The sequence below is a fragment of the Ranitomeya imitator genome, chromosome 3, assembly GCF_032444005.1.
Source record: "Ranitomeya imitator isolate aRanImi1 chromosome 3, aRanImi1.pri, whole genome shotgun sequence".
Taxonomy (NCBI): domain Eukaryota; kingdom Metazoa; phylum Chordata; class Amphibia; order Anura; family Dendrobatidae; genus Ranitomeya; species Ranitomeya imitator.
In genome coordinates, this window is record NC_091284.1 from 6,990,432 (window position 1) to 7,010,631 (window position 20,200).

The following is a 20,200-nucleotide window of genomic DNA, read 5'->3' on the forward strand; positions in this document are numbered from 1 at the left end:
AGTAATGGTAATAATACTGGTAGTAATGGTAATAATACTGGTAGTAATGGTAATAATACTGGTAGTAATGGTAATAATACTGGTAGTAATGGTGGTAATACTGGTAGTAATGGTGGTAATACTGGTAGTAATGGTGGTAATACTGGTAGTAATGGTGGTAATTCTGGTAGTAATGGTAATAATACTGGTAGTAATGGTGGTAATACTGGTAGTAATGGTAGTAATACTGGTAGTAATGGTGGTAATTCTGGTAGTAATGGTAATAATACTGGTAGTAATGGTGGTAATACTGGTAGTAATGGTAATAATACTGGTAGTAATGGGAATAATACTGGTAGTAATGGTGGTAATACTGGTAGTAATGGTAGTAATACTGGTAGTAATGGTAATAATACTGGTAGTAATGGTAATAATACTGGTAGTAATGGTAATAATACTGGTAGTAATGGTAATAATACTGGTAGTAATGGTAATAATACTGGTAGTAATGGTGGTAATACTGGTAGTAATGGTAATAATACTGGTAGTAATGGTAATAATACTGGTAGTAATGGTAATAATACTGGTAGTAATGGTGGTAATACTGGTAGTAATGGTGGTAATACTGGTAGTAATGGTAATAATACTGGTAGTAATGGTAATAATACTGGTAGTAATGGTAATAATACTGGTAGTAATGGTAATAATACTGGTAGTAATGGTAATAATACTGGTAGTAATGGTAATAATACTGGTAGTAATGGTAATAATACTGGTAGTAATGGTGGTAATACTGGTAGTAATGGTAATAATACTGGTAGTAATGGTGGTAATACTGGTAGTAATGGTGGTAATACTGGTAGTAATGGTGGTAATACTGGTAGTAATGGGAATAATACTGGTAGTAATGGTGGTAATACTGGTAGTAATGGTGGTAATACTGGTAGTAATGGTAATTGTAATAATGGTAGTAATGGTGGTAATACTGGTAGTAATGGGAATAATACTGGTAGTAATGGTGGTAATACTGGTAGTAATGGTAGTAATACTGGTAGTAATGGTAATAATACTGGTAGTAATGCTATTAATGGTAATAATACTGGTAGTAATGATATTAATGGTACTGGTAGTAATGGTAATAATACTGGTAGTAATGATATTAATGGTACTGGTAGTAATGGTAATAATACTAGTAGTAATGATATTAATGGTAATAATACTGGTAGTAATGGTGGTAATACTGGTAGTAATGATATTAATGATACTGGTAGTAATACTGATAGTAACATTACTATTAATGATAGTAATAATGGTAATGGTGATAGTAGTACTCATAGTAGCGGTGGTAATAATGATGATGGTGGTAGTAGTACTAGTAGTAGCGGCGGTAGTAATGATGGTGGTAGTAGTACTCATAGTAGCAGTGGTAGTAATGATGGTAGTACTAGTAGTAGCGGTGGTAGTAATGATGGTGGTAGTAGTACTAGTAATAGCGGTAGTAGTAGTAATGATGGTGGTAGTACTAGTAGTAGCGGTGGTAGTAATGATGGTGTTAGTAGTACTCATAGTAGCAGTGGTAGTAATGATGGTAGTACTAGTAGTAGCGGTGGTAGTAATGATGGTGGTAGTAGTACTAGTAATAGCGGTAGTAGTAGTAATGATGGTGGTAGTAGTATTGGTAGTAGCGGTAGTAGTAATGATGGTGGTAATAGTACTAGTAATAGCGGTGGTAGTAATGATGATGGTGGTAGTACTAGTAATAGCGGTAGTAGTAATGATGGTGGTAGTAGTACTAGTAATAGCGGTGGTAGTAATGATGGTGGTAGTAGTACTAGTAGTAGCGGTGGTAGTAATGATGGTGGTAGTAATGATGGTGGTAGTATTAATGATGGTGGTAGTAGTAATGATAGTAGTACTAGTAGTAGCGGTGATAGTAATGATGGTGGTGGTAGTAGTACTAGTAGTAGCGGTGGTAGTAATGATGGTAGTAGTACTATTAGTAGCGGTGGTAGTAATGATGGTGGTGGTAGTACTAGTAATAGCGGTGGTAGTAATGATGGTGGTAGTAGTAATGATGGTAGTACTAGTAGTAGCGGTGGTAGTAATGATGGTGGTAGTAGTAGTACTAGTAGTAGCGGTGGTAGTAATGATGGTGGTAGTAGTATTTGTAGTAGCGGTAGTAGTAATGATGGTGGTAGTAGTACTGGTAATAGCGGTGGTAGTAATGATGGTGGTAGTAGTAATGATGGTGGTAGTACTAGTAGTAGCGGTGGTAATAATGATGGTGGTAGTAGTACTAGTAATAGCGGTAGTAGTAATGATGGTAGTAGTACTAGTAATAGCTGTAGTAGTAATGATGGTGGTAGTAGTACTAGTAATAGCGGTAGTAGTAATGATGATGGTGGTAGTAGTAGCGGTGGTAATAATGATGGTGGTAGTAGTAATGATGGTAGTACTAGTAATAGCGGTAGTAGTAATGATGGTGGTAGTAGTACTAGTAGTAGCAGTGGTAGTAATGATGGTGGTGGTAGTAGTAGTAGTAGCGGTGGTAGTAATGATGGTGGTAGTAGTATTTGTAGTAGCGGTGGTAGTAATGATGGTGGTGGTAGTACTAGTAATAGCGGTGGTAGTAATGATGGTGGTAGTAGTACTGGTAGTAGTAATGATGGTAGTAGTAATGATGGTAGTACTAGTAGTAGCGGTGGTAGTAGTAGTACTAGTAGTAGCGGTGGTAGTAATGATGGTGGTAGTAGTACTCGTAATAGCGGTGGTAGTAATGATGGTGGTAGTAGTACTCGTAATAGCGGTAGTAGTAATGATGGTAGTAGTACTAGTAATAGCGGTAGTAGTAATGATGGTGGTAGTAGTACTGGTAATAGCGGTGGTAGTAGTACTAGTAATAGCGGTGGTAATAATGATGGTGGTAGTAGTACTAGTAATAGCGGTAGTAGTAATGATGGTGGTAGTAGTACTAGTAGTAGCGGTAGTAGTAGTAATGATGGTGGTAGTAGTACTAGTAGTAGCGGTGGTAGTAATGATGGTGGTAGTGGTACTCGTAGTAGCGGTAGTAGTAATGATGGTGGTAGTAGTATTTGTAGTAGCGGTAGTAGTAATGATGGTGGTAGTAGTACTGGTAATAGCGGTGGTAGTAATGATGGTGGTAGTAGTACTAGTAATAGCGGTAGTAGTAATGATGGTGGTAGTAGTACTAGTAATAGCGGTAGTAGTAATGATGGTGGTAGTAGTAGCGGTGGTAATAATGATGGTGGTAGTAGTAATGATGGTAGTACTAGTAATAGCGGTAGTAGTAATGATGGTGGTGGTAGTAGTACTAGTAGTAGCAGTGGTAGTAATGATGGTGGTAGTATTTGTAGTAGCGGTGGTAGTAATGATGGTGGTAGTAGTACTATTAGTAGCGGTGGTAGTAATGATGGTGGTGGTAGTACTAGTAATAGCGGTGGTAGTAATGATGGTGGTAGTAGTAATGATGGTAGTACTAGTAGTAGCGGTGGTAGTAATGATGGTGGTAGTAGTACTGGTAGTAGTAATGATGGTGGTAGTAGTACTCATAGTAGCAGTGGTAGTAATGATGGTGGTAGTAGTACTGGTAGTAGTAATGATGGTGGTAGTAGTAATGATGGTGGTAGTAGTACTAGTAGTAGCGGTGGTAGTAATGATGGTGGTAGTAATGATGGTGGTAGTAGTATTTGTAGTAGCGGTAGTAGTAATGATGGTGGTAGTAGTACTGGTAATAGCGGTGGTAGTAGTACTAGTAGTAGCGGTGGTAATAATGATGGTGGTAGTAGTACTAGTAATAGCGGTAGTAGTAATGATGATGGTGGTAGTAGTAGCGGTGGTAATAATGATGGTGGTAGTAGTACTAGTAGTAGCGGTGGTAGTAATGATGGTGGTAGTAGTAATGATGGTAGTACTAGTAATAGCGGTGGTAGTAATGATGGTGGTAGTAGTACTAGTAATAGCGGTAGTAGTAATGATGGTGGTAGTAGTACTGGTAATAGCGGTGGTAGTAGTACTAGTAATAGCGGTGGTAGTAATGATGGTGGTAGTAGTACTAGTAATAGCGGTGGTAGTAATGATGGTGGTAGTACTAGTAATAGCGGTAGTAGTAATGATGATGGTAGTAGTACTAGTAGTAGCGGTGGTAGTAATGATGGTGGTAGTAGTAGCGGTGGTAGTAATGATGGTGGTAGTAGTACTAGTAGTAGCGGTGGTAGTAATGATGGTGGTAGTAGTACTAGTAATAGCGGTAGTAGTAATGATGGTGGTAGTAGTACTAGTAATAGCGGTAGTAGTAATGATGATGGTAGTAGTACTAGTAGTAGCGGTGGTAGTAATGATGATGGTAGTAGTACTAGTAGTAGCGGTGGTAGTAATGATGGTGGTGGTAGTACTAGTAATAGCGGTGGTAGTAGTACTAGTAATAGCGGTAGTAGTAATGATGGTGGTAGTAGTACTAGTAGTAGCGGTGGTAGTAATGATGGTGGTAGTAGTAGCGGTGGTAGTAATGATGGTGGTAGTAGTACTAGTAATAGCGGTGGTAGTAATGATGGTGGTGGTAGTACTAGTAATAGCGGTAGTAGTAATGATGGTGGTAGTAGTAGCGGTGGTAGTAATGATGGTGGTAGTAGTACTCGTAATAGCGGTAGTAGTAATGATGGTGGTAGTAGCGGTGGTAGTAATAATGGTGGTAGTAGTACTAGTAATAGCGGTGGTAGTAATGATGGTGGTAGTACTAGTAGTAGCGGTGGTAGTAATGATGGTGGTAGTGGTACTCGTAGTAGCGGTAGTAGTAATGATGGTGGTAGTAGTATTTGTAATAGCGGTAGTAGTAATGATGGTGGTAGTAGTACTGGTAATAGCGGTGGTAGTAGTACTAGTAATAGCGGTAGTAGTAATGATGATGGTGGTAGTAGTAGCGGTGGTAATAATGATGGTGGTAGTAGTAATGATGGTAGTACTAGTAATAGCGGTAGTAGTAATGATGGTGGTAGTAGTAGTAGTAGCGGTGGTAGTAATGATGGTGGTAGTAGTACTATTAGTAGCGGTGGTAGTAATGATGGTGGTGGTAGTACTAGTAATAGCGGTGGTAGTAATGATGGTAGTACTAGTAGTAGCGGTGGTAGTAATGATGGTGGTAGTAGTACTGGTAGTAGTAATGATGGTGGTAGTAGTAATGATGGTAGTACTAGTAGTAGCGGTGGTAGTAATGATGGTGGTAGTAGTACTGGTAGTAGTAATGATGGTAGTACTAGTAATAGCGGTGGTAGTAATGATGGTAGTACTAGTAGTAGCGGTGGTAGTAATGATGGTGGTAGTAGTACTGGTAGTAGTAATGATGGTGGTAGTAGTAATGATGGTAGTACTAGTAGTAGCGGTGGTAGTAATGATGGTGGTAGTAGTATTTGTAGTAGCGGTAGTAGTAATGATGGTGGTAGTAGTACTGGTAATAGCGGTGGTAGTAGTACTAGTAGTAGCGGTGGTAATAATGATGGTGGTAGTAGTACTAGTAATAGCGGTAGTAGTAATGATGATGGTGGTAGTAGTAGCGGTGGTAATAATGATGGTGGTAGTAGTAATGATGGTAGTACTAGTAGTAGCGGTGGTAGTAATGATGGTGGTAGTAGTACTATTAGTAGCGGTGGTAGTAATGATGGTGGTGGTAGTACTAGTAATAGCGGTGGTAGTAATGATGGTGGTAGTAGTAATGATGGTAGTACTAGTAGTAGCGGTGGTAGTAATGATGGTGGTAGTAATGATGGTGGTAGTAGTATTTGTAGTAGCGGTAGTAGTAATGATGGTGGTAGTAGTACTAGTAATAGCGGTGGTAGTAATGATGGTGGTAGTAGTACTAGTAATAGCGGTAGTAGTAATGATGGTAGTAGTACTAGTAATAGCGGTAGTAGTAATGATGATGGTGGTAGTAGTAGCGGTGGTAATAATGATGGTGGTAGTAGTACTAGTAGTAGCGGTGGTAGTAATGATGGTGGTGGTAGTACTAGTAATAGCGGTGGTAGTAATGATGGTGGTAGTAGTACTAGTAGTAGCGGTGGTAGTAATGATGGTGGTAGTAGTACTAGTAATAGCGGTAGTAGTAATGATGGTGGTAGTACTAGTAGTAGCGGTGGTAGTAATGATGGTGGTGGTAGTACTAGTAATAGCGGTAGTAGTAATGATGGTGGTAGTAGTAGCGGTGGTAGTAATGATGGTGGTAGTACTAGTAATAGCGGTGGTAGTAGTACTCGTAATAGCGGTAGTAGTAATGATGGTGGTAGTAGTACTAGTAGTAGCGGTGGTAGTAATAATGGTGGTAGTAGTAGTAATGATGGTAGTAGTACTCGTAGTAGCGGTGGTAGTAATGATGGTGGTAGTAGTACTAGTAGTAGCGGTGGTAGTAGTAATAATGGTGGTAGTAGTACTAGTAGTAGCGGTTGTAGTAATGATGGTGGTAGTAGTACTAGTAGTAGCGGTGGTAGTACTCGTAATAGCGGTAGTAGTAATGATGGTAGTAGTACTCGTAGTAGCGGTGGTAGTAATGATGGTGGTAGTAGTACTAGTAGTAGCGGTGGTAGTAATGATGGTGGTAGTAGTAGTAATAATGGTGGTAGTAGTACTAGTAGTAGCGGTGGTAGTAATGATGGTGGTAGTAGTAGTAATAATGGTGGTAGTAGTACTAGTAGTAGCGGTGGTAGTAATGATGGTGGTAGTAGTACTAGTAATAGCGGTGGTAGTACTCGTAGTAGCGGTGGTAGTAATGATGGTGGTAGTAGTACTCGTAGTAGCGGTGGTAGTAATGATGGTGGTAGTAGTAGTAATAATGGTGGTAGTAGTACTAGTAGTAGCGGTGGTAGTAATGATGGTGGTAGTAGTACTAGTAATAGCGGTAGTAGTAATCCTGCGTGTAGTGGCCCCGGGGCCCCGCTGCTCTCACTGTTTCCTGCAGGGATTCGCTCATTGTTTTTCTCCCTGTTGATATAAATGTCTCCGGCCCCATAATACAGTAGATCCTGTGCGCTCCTCCGCTGCTGTTCCCTGGTGTCGGCACTCGCTCTCCCCGAGGCTCCGGCGACCAATCAGCGCTGGCGTCACTGGCGCCACCTTTTGACAAATCAAACATGAAGAGCTGGCGTTTTTTTATATCTTTTTCTTCGTTCGTTCTTGTATTTTATTGCCATGTTGCGGTGACCAAAAGAAACGTAATTCTGGCATTTTGATTTTTTTTTTTTTCTCGTTGTGCCATTTATTGATCGGATTAATTATTTTGATATTTTGAGCGGGCGATTCTGAACGCGGCGATACCAAATCTGTATGTATGTTTTAAAAGTGGGCTGATTGGAACTTTTATATTTTAATATTTTAAAACGTTTTTTTTACACTTTTTATGGCCTTCGATGTTCTTGTTAGGAGACTTGAAGCTGTGATCGTCTGATCACAGGGCTAAAGCCACCTGTATAGCCGAACACCGGTCATGGGGGCGCTCATAACAGATCTGCAGTGACAACCACAGCTCTCCGCGGTCATGTGACAGGGGCGCCAATGGGCGGGGTTAGTGCCGCACTTCTGGGGGGTGCATGCTGATTGATCAGGCATTTAACCTGTTATCAGTCATGGATAAATTGGGATTTCGCCCCCATCTGGTAGGTGCACAGGTCACATGATCAGATCAGCTGTGTCACGATAATGTGAATCTGCCATGTTTGAATATCTACCTAGCTTTACAAGACACACGCTGCAGGTCATTCCGATCCCCCTTCCCCTCTTCTCACTCTGCCTGCTGTCTGTGTGTGTGTGGCGTGCAATCCAAAACCCCTCATTTTCCCTCCCACCAAAAGAATTTTTATAGCTCTACGCTGGGCAAACAAATCTCACTGGACCCCTCATTCCCCCCCCCCTCCCATCGAACACTGGCCAAAACTGGTACTTTCTTTGTTGAGACTCTTTGCTTTATTAAAGGGATATATATTGGCAGCGATCCGGTCTAGGGGTATAAGAATTATATATTCCAGATGTCCATCGATAGATCTATCACTCACTGAAAGCGCTAGCAGCGACGAGGGCAAAGTGTGGATTTCTCCTTCAGTGGTTCATGTAATTGCGCCACGCTTGCACTTAAAAGAATCGCCCCGACGTGGTGCACCCCGGGAACCTGTGTAGTTCGTATATGAGATTCATACAGCGAGATGTGTGTAAAAATAGTTTTCATGTTCTAAGAAAGGGGGAGGTTTCAGCCCCTAAGTGATGTCGCCGCAGGGAGAGTGCCTGAGTTTTTGGGCTAGGAATACCTTAATGAGACAGCATTCTTGCAGTGTCTTTGTGTACAGATGTGATGATGATATCAAAGGATCTGAACGACCTGTAAGTGTTCTTTTCAATTTTAATCCCATTTTATTTGTAATTTGTATCGTACATATGATATTGTCTCCTTTATAATATCTTTTTATACTTTGTAAACACTGCCTACTTTTTTTGGAGTAAAATATAAAATTACTAGCTTGTCTCTCCATGCTCTAAACGAACTGTCGCGTCCTCTGAAGTGAATTACACTACTGACTTGGGTTGGCTCCCGACCCGTTCATCCTTGGAAAATCACAGGGTGAGGGTAAAACAGGGTGGCAATGCTTTATTGAAGCAATATGGTGCAAGTTAGTCTCACCCTTCCACTGACTCGCCGGGATAATGGCAGCTGTGACTTCAGTTGTGGTGATGATGCCATGAATTCTGTAATGTAGAGTCTCTGAACACAGGCAGATCCTCCTTTTTATAGGTCACAACTCCTCATTCAGTCATTCCACCACAGGCTTGGGGGAAGGTGGTAGGAGGCAATCCCTCACTGCTGGAGTGTGCAAACAACAAGCATAGATTGTCCTTCATATTGCAGAACACCAGTGGGTCATCAACATATTAACAACATTCAAACATTGTGCTTTTGTTTCCCAAAGATCGTAGAACAATACAAGGACAGATACAATAGCTAATCAGCAGCCAGTCAACAAATAGCAGCTAATGTACAATAATTCAGGGACAATAAGGGCCAACAGTCATTCTCATATGAACTCTCGCTCATGTCCCTGGGACTACTCAAATAATACGTTTGGATAATTCAGATTAAATGCGGTGTCGCCACCTACCTCCCCCATCTTAATTAGCCAGACATGGTAGGCTTCAATCATCCTCCACTTATCAGGGACAGTCGATCAGCATGTTTTTAAGCAGAGATGGCAGAGACATGAATGTAAGAGGTTTCACCTTCATGAGAAGGAGACTTTGCATCATCCTGTTTCCTCAAAGCATATTCCATATTGTTCTGGCCAACAAACTCCGCAATCCCGGTGCCATTTTTGTGCACATCAGCATAGCAGACATCTCCGGCTTCTCTTATATGATCTTTTAAGATCCTGCAAACTTCTCAAGGGGGAAGCTCTTACATAAGAACTCTGTACTCAGTTCGCTGAGAAAGTGCCCCGTTCCTCCAGCGGAGTCCTCTATAACTTCCCTCTGGTCTCCTGCGTGACCTGGGAAACTCCACCCGTAAACTATGAGAACTGAACTCGTATCCACTGCTTCCACTCATGGTGCTTTCCGCCTCACACAGATCCTGGAAGCTGATGAAGGCGAATGGTGTGGCACTGCCTCCACCATGATTCTTCAGCTCGATGGTACAGATCCTCCCAAACTGATGGAAAAACTCCTCCAGCTCCTTCTCTCGTACACTGGCCGGTAAATTGCCCACAAAAATGCTCCCATTTCTCAAACACTGACCCACAGCCCTGGAGAAGGCCACTTGGCAGCCTGGTACATGGTGTTCTGGTGGTACAAGATCTGGGCTGGCTAGGGTGATGGAAGACCCAGTGTTCCGAGGTCCCTGGGCCTTGATATCACTGAACTTGACTGGCTGGAGGTGGCTAAGGAGGTTGGCTGGTGTAGGGTGGTCAACCTGCCATATAGTGTTCATCCTTTGCTGGTGTATCCTGGGGTAGTGCCCCTCAGACCATGATGACTCGTCTTGTCAGACGTTGACTGGATTTACCGGCAGATCGGCTCCAGGCATGGGGCCACGGCCCTGGGAACAATCTTTGGCAACGTTTCCAAGGCGCCTCCATGTATCACCGCACCATGGGTGAGTCAATTCACTGGTACTGTTAATAACTAGTGATGAGCGAATATACTCGTTACTCGAGATTTCCCCAGCACGCTCGGGTGACCTCCGAGTATTTTTTTAGTGTTCGGAGATTTAGTTTTCATCACTGCAGCTGACTGATTTACATCTGTTAGGCAGCTTGATTACATGTGTGGATTCCCTAGCAACCAGGCAACCCCCACATGTACTTATGCTGGCTAGTTGCTGTAAATCATGCTGCGTCAACAAAAACTAAATCTTCGAGCACTAAAAAATACTCGGAGACCCCCTGAGCATGCTCGGGAAATCTCCAGCAACGAGTATACTCGCTCATCACTATTAATAACCCTTTGTCCTGGTGGATTTTCTGCTGGGAAGCGGGAAAATCCTGCTTGAGTGACTGGTGGTCTGTCAAATCTTTGGTTGATGGGTCTTTTGGGATCGGTGGGCATAATGGGTTTCTAGCTCGGTCGGTTGTCTGTAAACTCATCAGGCTTCTTGCTCTGGGATGTCGGGTTTCCAGTCGGCTACCCACTTTTGAATTTCTGGGGCCATGTTCTCCATAAGTTGCTCAAACACAATCATGTCTTGAAGGGGGCAGCAGCAGAGTGGGCGGCCCTACCATCGAGCCAGCACTTGCAGTGTCTCCGGAGTTTGCTGCAAAATGCTACATAGGAGACCCCCTGGTGAGACAATGTCTGGAACTTGGTGTGATATCTCTCAGTGATGGGGAAAAGCGCCAGCAGGATGTCCGTAATAGTTCTATAGTCCAGGCAGTATTGAGGCCCAAGTGACTAGACAGGATCCCATGCCTGACAAACTAGTCCACAGGTATTTAGCCCAGTCAGCTTTGGGTACCTGGTGCATCAGCATTAGGGTATGTGTCCATGGGCCGTATTACATCTGGAATTGCTGCGGATTGAACGCTGCGTAGAGCCGCATTTTTTATGAAATCCCGTCTCCACTATGCGTGTGAACACGCACCCGGCGGCCCTGCGTTTCCGGACATTGGCGTGTCTTTTTAGAACGCAGCATATCCGTTTATTTTGCGGCGACGCTGCGCTGCCGCAAGGTAAATCACAGGGCCCTATGTGTGGGGTGCGATGATTCGGGATGTGTGCAATGAACACATCCGGAATCATCGCGTCTACAGAAGGGGCGGTGCTTTGGGCGGAGCAAGTTTTCAGCTCCGTCTAAAGCGCCGGCCATCCTGAACGTGGACACGTACCCTAAGAGTCTCAAAATCTTGCAGATGTTCATCAACGTCTGTGTTGGACTCATTAAACACTAGCACGTTTCTGTAGCAAAGATGATTTCCTTGGTGGTGGGACTTCATGGAGGTAGGGTCCGGCATTGGTGGTAGGGGTACTGGAACTCCCAAAACTGATTCAATACCACAAGCCCTCTCCTCACTTGAGGCTCCGGGTCCCAATGCAATCAACAATTTCTGGATTTGGGCTGCTGGTGCCTACTGGGGTATTGGATTCCTGACTGCTACTGGATCCTGGATTTGGCAAGCAGCTTAATTCCTCTGGATCCACTTCAGCTGAGTTTTCATCATCCTCATGACGTTCTGGGCATCCCAGTGGACCAATTCCTTGATCAAATCTGACCGAGTGTCGGTGGTCTGGTATTCAATCCTTAGAAGCTGCCACTGCTCCTGTAGTTATTGTTTCTTGTTGCGACTATACATCCACTCTGGTCCTCTTCCCAAAGCCGAGTTGGTGGGGTTGGACATGGTGGCGTCCGAAACCTACTGTGTATGCCTCACCTATGGTCTGGTGGGTCTGTTTGTATGCCTCCCCTGGTTGTGAAACCCTTGACGGTGTTTACGAACACAAGTCCCCTGCAGCTCCCCCGGTTCCGCTGAGCTGGGTATTATCCCACCGCTGCCACCAAAATGTGGAGACACGGGGGGTCGGCGGGCACCCAGATCCACTAGCTGGAACCGAATGGACCAGGGATTGTCCTAACGAACGTCTGCTCTCCCTTTAATGTGGGCATAACACTATTCAGACAACGCAGGGTGAGGGTAAAACAGTGTGGCAAATATTTATTAAATCACAAAACCGGCAGATAACACATAGAGCAGTCCCAGCACAGTACCCAAGATGGTGCAAAATTACAGAGTCTCTTCGACTGACCCGCTGGGATAAAGGCAGATGTTACGTCAGAGCTCCCAGGGTCGCTACTCCACCTGTGGCACACACACAGAGAGAGGAGGTAACGGCAAGCGTAGAAAGATGACAGTCCATTGAGTCCATACAAGGTCCAAGGCCAGTTGACACGAGAATCACAATCTGGCTTTTCCGAACATCTCCATGGACCTCAGGCGACCAGAGGATCCCAAACCTGGCTTTCTCCAAACATATCCATGGTTCAGCTATGGTCAATGGAGCAGATCTGTGTCCTTCCAACCTGGGCCAAAAAAACCCTAGGTTGTTTCCTGTAGAATGATAGATCCATGTTCCTCGTGATGGAGCCATGATAAATTGGCTGCAGTCCTGTTGCACGTCCTCTGGGTGTTTTGGCAGAATCTCCGGCTGTCTCTCTCTGTCTCTGAGTCTCTTTATACAGAGGCATGTATCCTATTTTTAGATTTACCCAGTGTCCTTCACTCCACCCTCACCAATAAGGAGAAGAATGGTGACAACCAAGTTGCCTTGTTTATGTCATCTGTTTTGCATAGATTTTCCTCCTGTTTTAAAATTCAACAAACTATCTGGGCTATACAATGTATAATTAGCATATCAGTAACCTCACTATTCATCAAGGATAAGAGCACACTGTTATATCAAAGATCAGCTTACAAGTCAATATTCCAGGCTTACACAAAAATAGTCTGTTTTCTTGACCACCAGAAATCAACACTCAAATCTAAAAGCCAACATCCACATAAAAATTCAATTCTTCTTGGTTTGCTAAACATAGTCTTCTGGCTAATTAAGATCTTATCTGGTTTCTTCACACTGGTGTATGTCATGTTTGTAAGAGGTAAAAGTATGTGAATCTTTAGGATAAAGGTACCTTCACACTGAACAACTTAACAACGATATCGCTAGCGATCCGTGACATTGCAGCGTCCTGGCTAGCGATATCGTTGTGTTTGACAGGCAGCAGCGATCAGGATCCTGCTGTGATGTCGTTGGTCGGAGCTGAAAGTCCAGAACTTTATTTAGTCGCTGGATCTCCCGCAGACATCGCTGAATCGGCGTGTGTGACGCCGATTCAGCAATGTCTTCACTGGTAACCAGGGTAAACATCGGGTTACTAAGCTCAGGGCCGCGCTTAGTAACCCGATATTTACCCTGGTTACCAGTGTAAATGTAAAAAAAAACAAACACTACATGCTTACATTCCGGTGTCTGTCGCGTCCCCCGGCGTTCTGCTTCCCTGCACTGTCAGCGCCGGACGGCCGTAAAGCAGAGCACAGCGGTGACGTCACTGCTCTGCTTTACGGCGAGCGCTTACACAGTGCAGGGAAGCTAAAGGCGGGGGACGTGACAGACACCGGAATGTGAGTATGTAGTGTTTTATTGTTTTTACATTTACACTGGTAACCAGGGTAAACATTGGGTTACTAAGCGCGGCCCTGCGCTTAGTAACCCGATGTTTAGCCTGGTTACGCGGGGACTTCGGAATCGTTGGTCGCTGGAGAGCTGTCTGTGTGACAGCTCTCCAGCGACGCTGCAGCGATCGGCATCGTTGTCTAGATTGCTGCAGCGTCGCTAAATGTGACGGTACCTTAAGTAGATACACTGAAGGTGACATTAGGGTCTGGTATTTGCAATCAATGGGATGACAATCGGGTATGAATGGGCAACCTATTTGAAAGAACTGGTTTCTATCAAAGTTTAATGTTCACACATTTGTGGAAGAGTAACATGACAGGAACAAAGGGGATTATTAAGAAGCTCAGAAGATTTGGAGTGTGGACTCCGCTAATCTACAGTCAGACAGATTGTGTTTCAAATGGAGGAAATTCAGGACCATAATTACCCTCCCAGGAGTGTGATCAGCAGTGATCACTACACAAGCAATGCGTATAATATGGTGCAAGGTCACAAAAGAACCCAAGGTCACTTCTAAGCAACTAAAGGCCTCTGACACTAGATCAGGGGGACAGTGAAAAACAATGGTGAATGACAGAACTGCAAGAAGAAAGTCACCGCTCTGCAGGAACAACATCGCTGGCCGGCTACAGCTTACTGAAGATCATCTGGGCAAGACGGGAGATGCTGGGACAATGTTAGTAGAAGACCATGACTGGCTGATGTTTATGTGTAATTTGTGCTCACGTTATTTTTCCAGCCATGCAGTTCAAGTTTGGGGAGTTGCAGGTACTTATTTCAATAATAAGCTTCATACTGATTAATCCTTTCTCTTGAATTTGTTGCTCATTACTTCTGGATTCTTTGTGTCCTTTTTTCCTACTAATATTTCAAGTACGAGAAAAGCAGCCAAATAATTCACTACTTTAGATATTTGTGCAAATTGCCTCTTCTGAGAAAAAGATGACTTAAACTCTGGTTTTTGGTATAAATGAGACGTGTTGTGTGAGTAGAAAGACCCTGAATTGCAGCATAAATCCCCCAACATCTGACACGGCGGCCGTCGCTCACAGGACAAGGCGTTCTAAGCGTTTATCACCCTGCGTCCTGCTGTTGGGCAGAGCGGTTGCCTTCTTTCTGTGAGGTATCTTTGATTTTTGTCATTTTTGCTGAGTTGCTTTGAATTTTAGTGTAGAGACTCGCAGGGCGATGGTGATGGGGGTGTGAGCGTCGAGGGACGATGGTGACCTAGGGTGTGAGCATTGTAGGATGATGGTAACGTGGGGTGTGAGCGTGGTAGGACAATGGTGATGTGGGGTGTGGGCATCGTAGGATGATGGTGATGCTGGGTGTGAGGGTTGCGGGACGATGGTGATGCGGGGTGTGAACAGCACGGGACGATGGTGACGCGGGGTGTGATCATCGTAGGATGATGGTGACGCAAAGGTGTGAGTGTCGCATGACGGTGATGCGGGGTGTGAGTGTCGCATGACAGTGACGCGGGGTGTGAGCGTCGCAAGACGATGGTGACGGGTGTGAGCATTGAAAGACGGTGAAGCGGGCTGTGAGCGCTTCAGGACAATGAAGACGTGGGCTGTGAGAGTCACAAGACAATGGTGACTGTACCGTAAGCTGTGAGCGTCACGGGATGACTAGGATGGTGCCACAGGCTGTGAGCGTTGCAGGACGACGAAGATTGTGCCACGGGCTGTGAGCATTGCAGGATGACAAGGATGGTGCCACGGGCTGTGAGCGTCGCAGGACGACGAGGATGGTGCCACGGGCTGTGAGCGTCGCGGGACGACAGGGATGGTGTCACGGGCTGTGAGCGTCACAGGATGACAAGGATGGTGCCAGGGGCTGTGAGTCGCGGGACGAGGAGGATGGTGCCATGGGCTGTGAGCGTCTGTCACGGGGCTACCGCAACAGAGAGGTTCCAGAGAACCGCAGCGCTCTGGGCCTCGTTCACACACAGTGAATAGAAGCTCTTCTCCTGTATTCTGACCTGGCTGCTTTGTGCCAGCAGTGCAGGAGTTAATCTTGTTGCTGAGCTGCTGTGAGCTGGGTCTCAGCTGAAGGTGATTTTGTAATCTCCTCTATATAGACCCAGCCTTGGCTTCAGCTATTGTCAGTGATCAGTTCAGCTGCCTTGCTTGGAGGTTGAAGGAGCGTGGTGTATTAGGAGCTTGGAGGTTTATTTACAGAGATTGGTGTCTGCGGTTTGAGTGCTTGTTAAACCTGTTTTCCTTCCTAGTTTTTTCCTTCTTTCCTTCTATGTGTTACGTCTATGGTTGTGTGAGCATTTGGTGAGTTTGAGACTTTTAGTTTCCTTGTCTGTATACCCTGTTTATTGTTGTATTTATACACTGGTGCAGTCCACCTCCTTTGGGGGGTGAGGGGGCCATTGATAGGGCCTGCACAGGAGACAGGGATATGCTGGTGGCTCAGGCCTCCTAACCATCATAGGTACCCCTGAGATAAGGGAAAGTCAGGGCCCCATTCTAGTGGCAGGGACAGGTGCGGGTCCCAGTACGCCGTCCTGCCCCTTTATCGCCGTTATCGGCGTGACAGTATCACTGACCTTAAAAATTGTATTGGTCGAATATGGACCTCATTGCTGCTTTAGCTGGACAATTTCAGCAGCTCAGTCTAGAGGTGCCTGACCTCCGCTCGGCGCACTTCAGTGGCCACTGCAGGGGTTGCTACACCTCCAAAAGCTTCGCTGGAGCCTAAAATTGCGTTACCTGACAGGTTCTCTGGGGGGAGCGACAAATTTGTTACATTCAGGGAGGCCTGTAAATTGTATTTTAGGTTGCGTCCTCACACTTTAGGTTCAGAGGAGCAGAGGGTTGGAATTGTAGTATCGCTCCTACAAGGTGACCCTCAGGCCTGGGCTTTTTCACTTCCCGCTGACGCTTTGCCGTTACGGACTGTGGAGGAGTTTTTTGAGCCCTAGGTCAAGTGTATGATGATCCTGACTGCGTCTCCCTCGCTGAGTCCACAATACGCCATCTTACACAGGGAGACCGGCCAGTAGAGGAGTACTGCTCTGAGTTTCGGAGATGGGCTACTGACACAATGTGGAATGACCCTGCACTCCGCAGTCAATTTTATCAGGGCCTATCTGATAAAATAAAAGATGCCTTCACCCTACAGGAGACACCAACCACACTGGAGGCAGCTATGTCTCTTGCGATCCGTGTGGACCGCCGCCTGCACCAGAGACTTAATGAATCACCGCTATTCAAGGGTTATTCAGATTTGGACTCACCAGAATCTGAGTCTCTAGAAGAATCTATGCAGTTGGGTGGTGCTACTCGTTCTAAGGGGGCTGCAGTAGTACGGCGTAAGGGAGGTGCATGTTTTTTTGTGGCAGAAGGGGTCATTATGTGAATGTGTGTCCTTCTAGAAAACAACCGCCGCAAAACTATTGAGCCCGGGTTGCGGGGAGGTTGGCAACTCGGGTGTACTAATTTCCTCCTTAGGTAAACCTCAATTTTTCCTACCAGCCGAGATTCGTCTTGGTGAAAGTAGGTTCAATATCTCTGCCTTTCTGGACTATGGGGCAGGGTTTAATTTAATTGATGTTGGGTTTGTTCAGGCACATGGGCTTAAGACTCGAGTTGTCTAGACCCATACCTATAATTGTTATTGACTCTTCACCTTTGAGCCAGGGGACTTTCACTCAGATCGTCCGTGGGGTGAGCCTACAAATAGGGGTGTTGCACTCCGAGTCAATAGATTATTATGTGTTGGGGGGGTTTGCCATCGCCTGTAGTTCTTGGTTTACCATGGCTCACGTTACACAACCCGGTGTTAGACTGGCAGACTCGGGACATTACTAGGTGGAGTGAGTTTTGCCAGGAACATTGCCTGGGCACTCGGTTGGCCAGGTTGAGTTCTCAGGTTCTGCCAGAGTTCATCTCAGATTTTGAGGATGTATTCTCTGAGGAGGGGAGTCGAGAGCTACCTCCACACCGTCCTTATGATTGCGCCATACGTCTCATTCCTGGTGCTAAACTGCCTAAGAGTAGGCTATACAACATCTCTGCCCCAGAGAGACAGGCCATGAAGGACTATATCACGGAGAGTCTGGCCAAGGGTCATATCAGACCCTCGTCATCACCCATTGCTGCTGGGTTCTTTGTAAAGAAGAAGGATGGGGGTTTACGCCCATGCTTAGACTTCCGTGAATTAAATCAGATTACAGTCCGGGATTCTTTCCCGCTTCCTCTTATTCCGGACCTCTTTAATCAAATTGTGGGGGCTAAATGGTTCTCCAAATTAGATCTCAGGGGGGCATATAATCTCATTCAGATGAAGGAGGGGGATGAATGGAAAACGGCGTTTAATACTCCAGAGGGACATTATGAGAACTTGGTTATGCCTTTTGGGTTGTGTGGTGCTCCTGCGGTGTTCCAACACTTTGTCAATGATATACTTAGTCATCTGATAGGTAGGTTTGTGGTGGTATATCTCGATGACATCTTAATTTATTCTCCTGACCTCGAGTCCCATCAGGCTCATGTATGGCAGGTCCTTCAGGTACTGAGGGACAATAAACTGTTTGCCAAACTTGAGAAATGCATGTTCATGGTCAAAGAGATTCCGTTCTTGGGTTATTTCTTATCCTCCACAGGATTTCGTATGGATCCGGCTAAGGTCAAGGCGGTCCTGGAGTGGGAGCGTCCTGAGGACCTTAAGGCCTTACAGAGGTTTTTAGGTTTTGCAAACTACTATCGCAAATTTATTAAAAACTTTTCAGTAGTAGCCAAACCATTGACAGACATGACCAAGAGAGGCACAGACTTCTCTGCCTGGTCCAGTACGGCCTGCCAGGCTTTTGAGACTTTGAAGAAGTGTTTTTCCACTGCACCCATACTAATACAGCCTGACATCACGCAGCCATTTGTGGTAGAGGTGGATGCCTCTGAGGTGGGGGTGGGAGCTGTATTGTCACAGGGGATCTCTCCAAGTAAGTGGCGTCCATGTGCATTTTTCTCGAAAAAATTATCTCCTACTGAGCGGAATTATGATATTGGTAACAGGGAACTGTTGGCAATTAAATGGGCATTTGAAGAATGGCGCCATTTTTTGGAGGGCGCACTTCACCCAGTCATGGTGATCACAGATCACAAGAATCTGTTGTATTTAGAATCTGCGAAGCGTCTCACACCTAGGCAAGCTAGGTGGTCTCTGTTCTTTGCCAGGTTCAATTTCTACATTACGTATAGGCCAGGAAGCAAGAATGTCAAGGCTGATGAGATATCCCGTTGTTTTCCAGGGGGTGGGGATAACTGTGAGCCAGGTCCTATACTTCAGAAGGGTGTAATTGTCACCACAATTAATTCGGATCTTGAGAGAGAGGTGTTAGAGGCGCAGGGGGACGCCCCAGCAGCCTGTCCTTTAGGTAAACTTTATGTTCCTGCTAATCTTCGTCTTAGGGTCATTAATGAACATCATGATTCAGTTCTGGCCGGACACCCTGGAAGTAAAGGTTACCGCGGACCTACTCTCTTGGCGTTTTTGGTGGTCAGGGGTAAATCATGATGTACAGGAATATGTTGCTGCCTGCAGTGTGTGTGCGCGTTCCAAGTCCTCTCGTTCTCGCCCGTCTGGGTCTCTCCAACCTCTGGAGATTCCCAATAGACCTTGGACCCATTTGTCAATAGACTTCATCACTGACTTACCGGTTTCTGAGGGTAATACAGTTATTTTAGTCGTAGTTGACAGATTTAGCAAGATGTCACATTTTATTGCTCTTCTCGCGTTACCTAATGCCAAGACTCTGGCACAGGTCTTTATCAAGGAGGTTGTGAGACTGCATGGTGTTCCTTCAGATATTGTATCAGACCGTGGGGTGCAGTTTATTTCTAAGTTTTAGAGGGCTTTTTGCAGCCGGTTGGGGATTCATTTGTCATTTTCTTCAGTTTTTCATCCTCAATCTAATGGTCAAACAGAACGTGTAAATCAAAATCTTGAGACTTATCTCAGGTGTTTCATTTCTGAAAATCAGGAGGACTGGGTTAAATACTTACCGTTGGCAAAGTTTGCTATTAACAACCGTACTCATGAGTCTACTGGTAAGTCCCTATTTTTCGGGGCATATGGTTTTCATCCTCAATTCAGTTCTTTTAATAGGAAGGATTCCTCAGGGGTGCCTGAAGAGGAGAGGTTTTCTTCGTCCATAACGTCCGTTTGGCAAGGGGTTCTTGATAAATTAAAGAGGATGAGTTCCAGATATAAGAATGCGGCTGATCGGAGACATGTGGAAGGTCCGGACCTGTATGTGGGTGATTGGGTTTGGTTGTCCTCGAAAAATATTAAGCTGAGAGTTCCTTCGTGGAAATTGGGCCCTAGATTCATTGGCCCTTATAGGATTGTGGCCGTCGTGAATTCAGTTGCTTTTCGGCTGGCTTTGCCTCAGTCATTTAATATCCATGTTTTTCATCGCTCCTTACTCAAGAAGGTTGTGGCATCATCCATTCTGTCCTCTTCACCTCCATCTCCGGTCCTTGTTGATGGAAATCTCGAG

At 45.0% G+C, this 20,200-nt stretch overlaps 1 pseudogene; it reads right to left on the reverse strand.

Annotated features, from left to right (window-relative positions):
* Positions 1–9,202: 9,202 nt before the first annotated feature.
* Positions 9,203–9,949, reverse strand: LOC138671509 (serine/arginine-rich splicing factor 9 pseudogene; annotated as a pseudogene).
* Between the last annotated feature and the right edge of the window lie 10,251 nt (positions 9,950–20,200).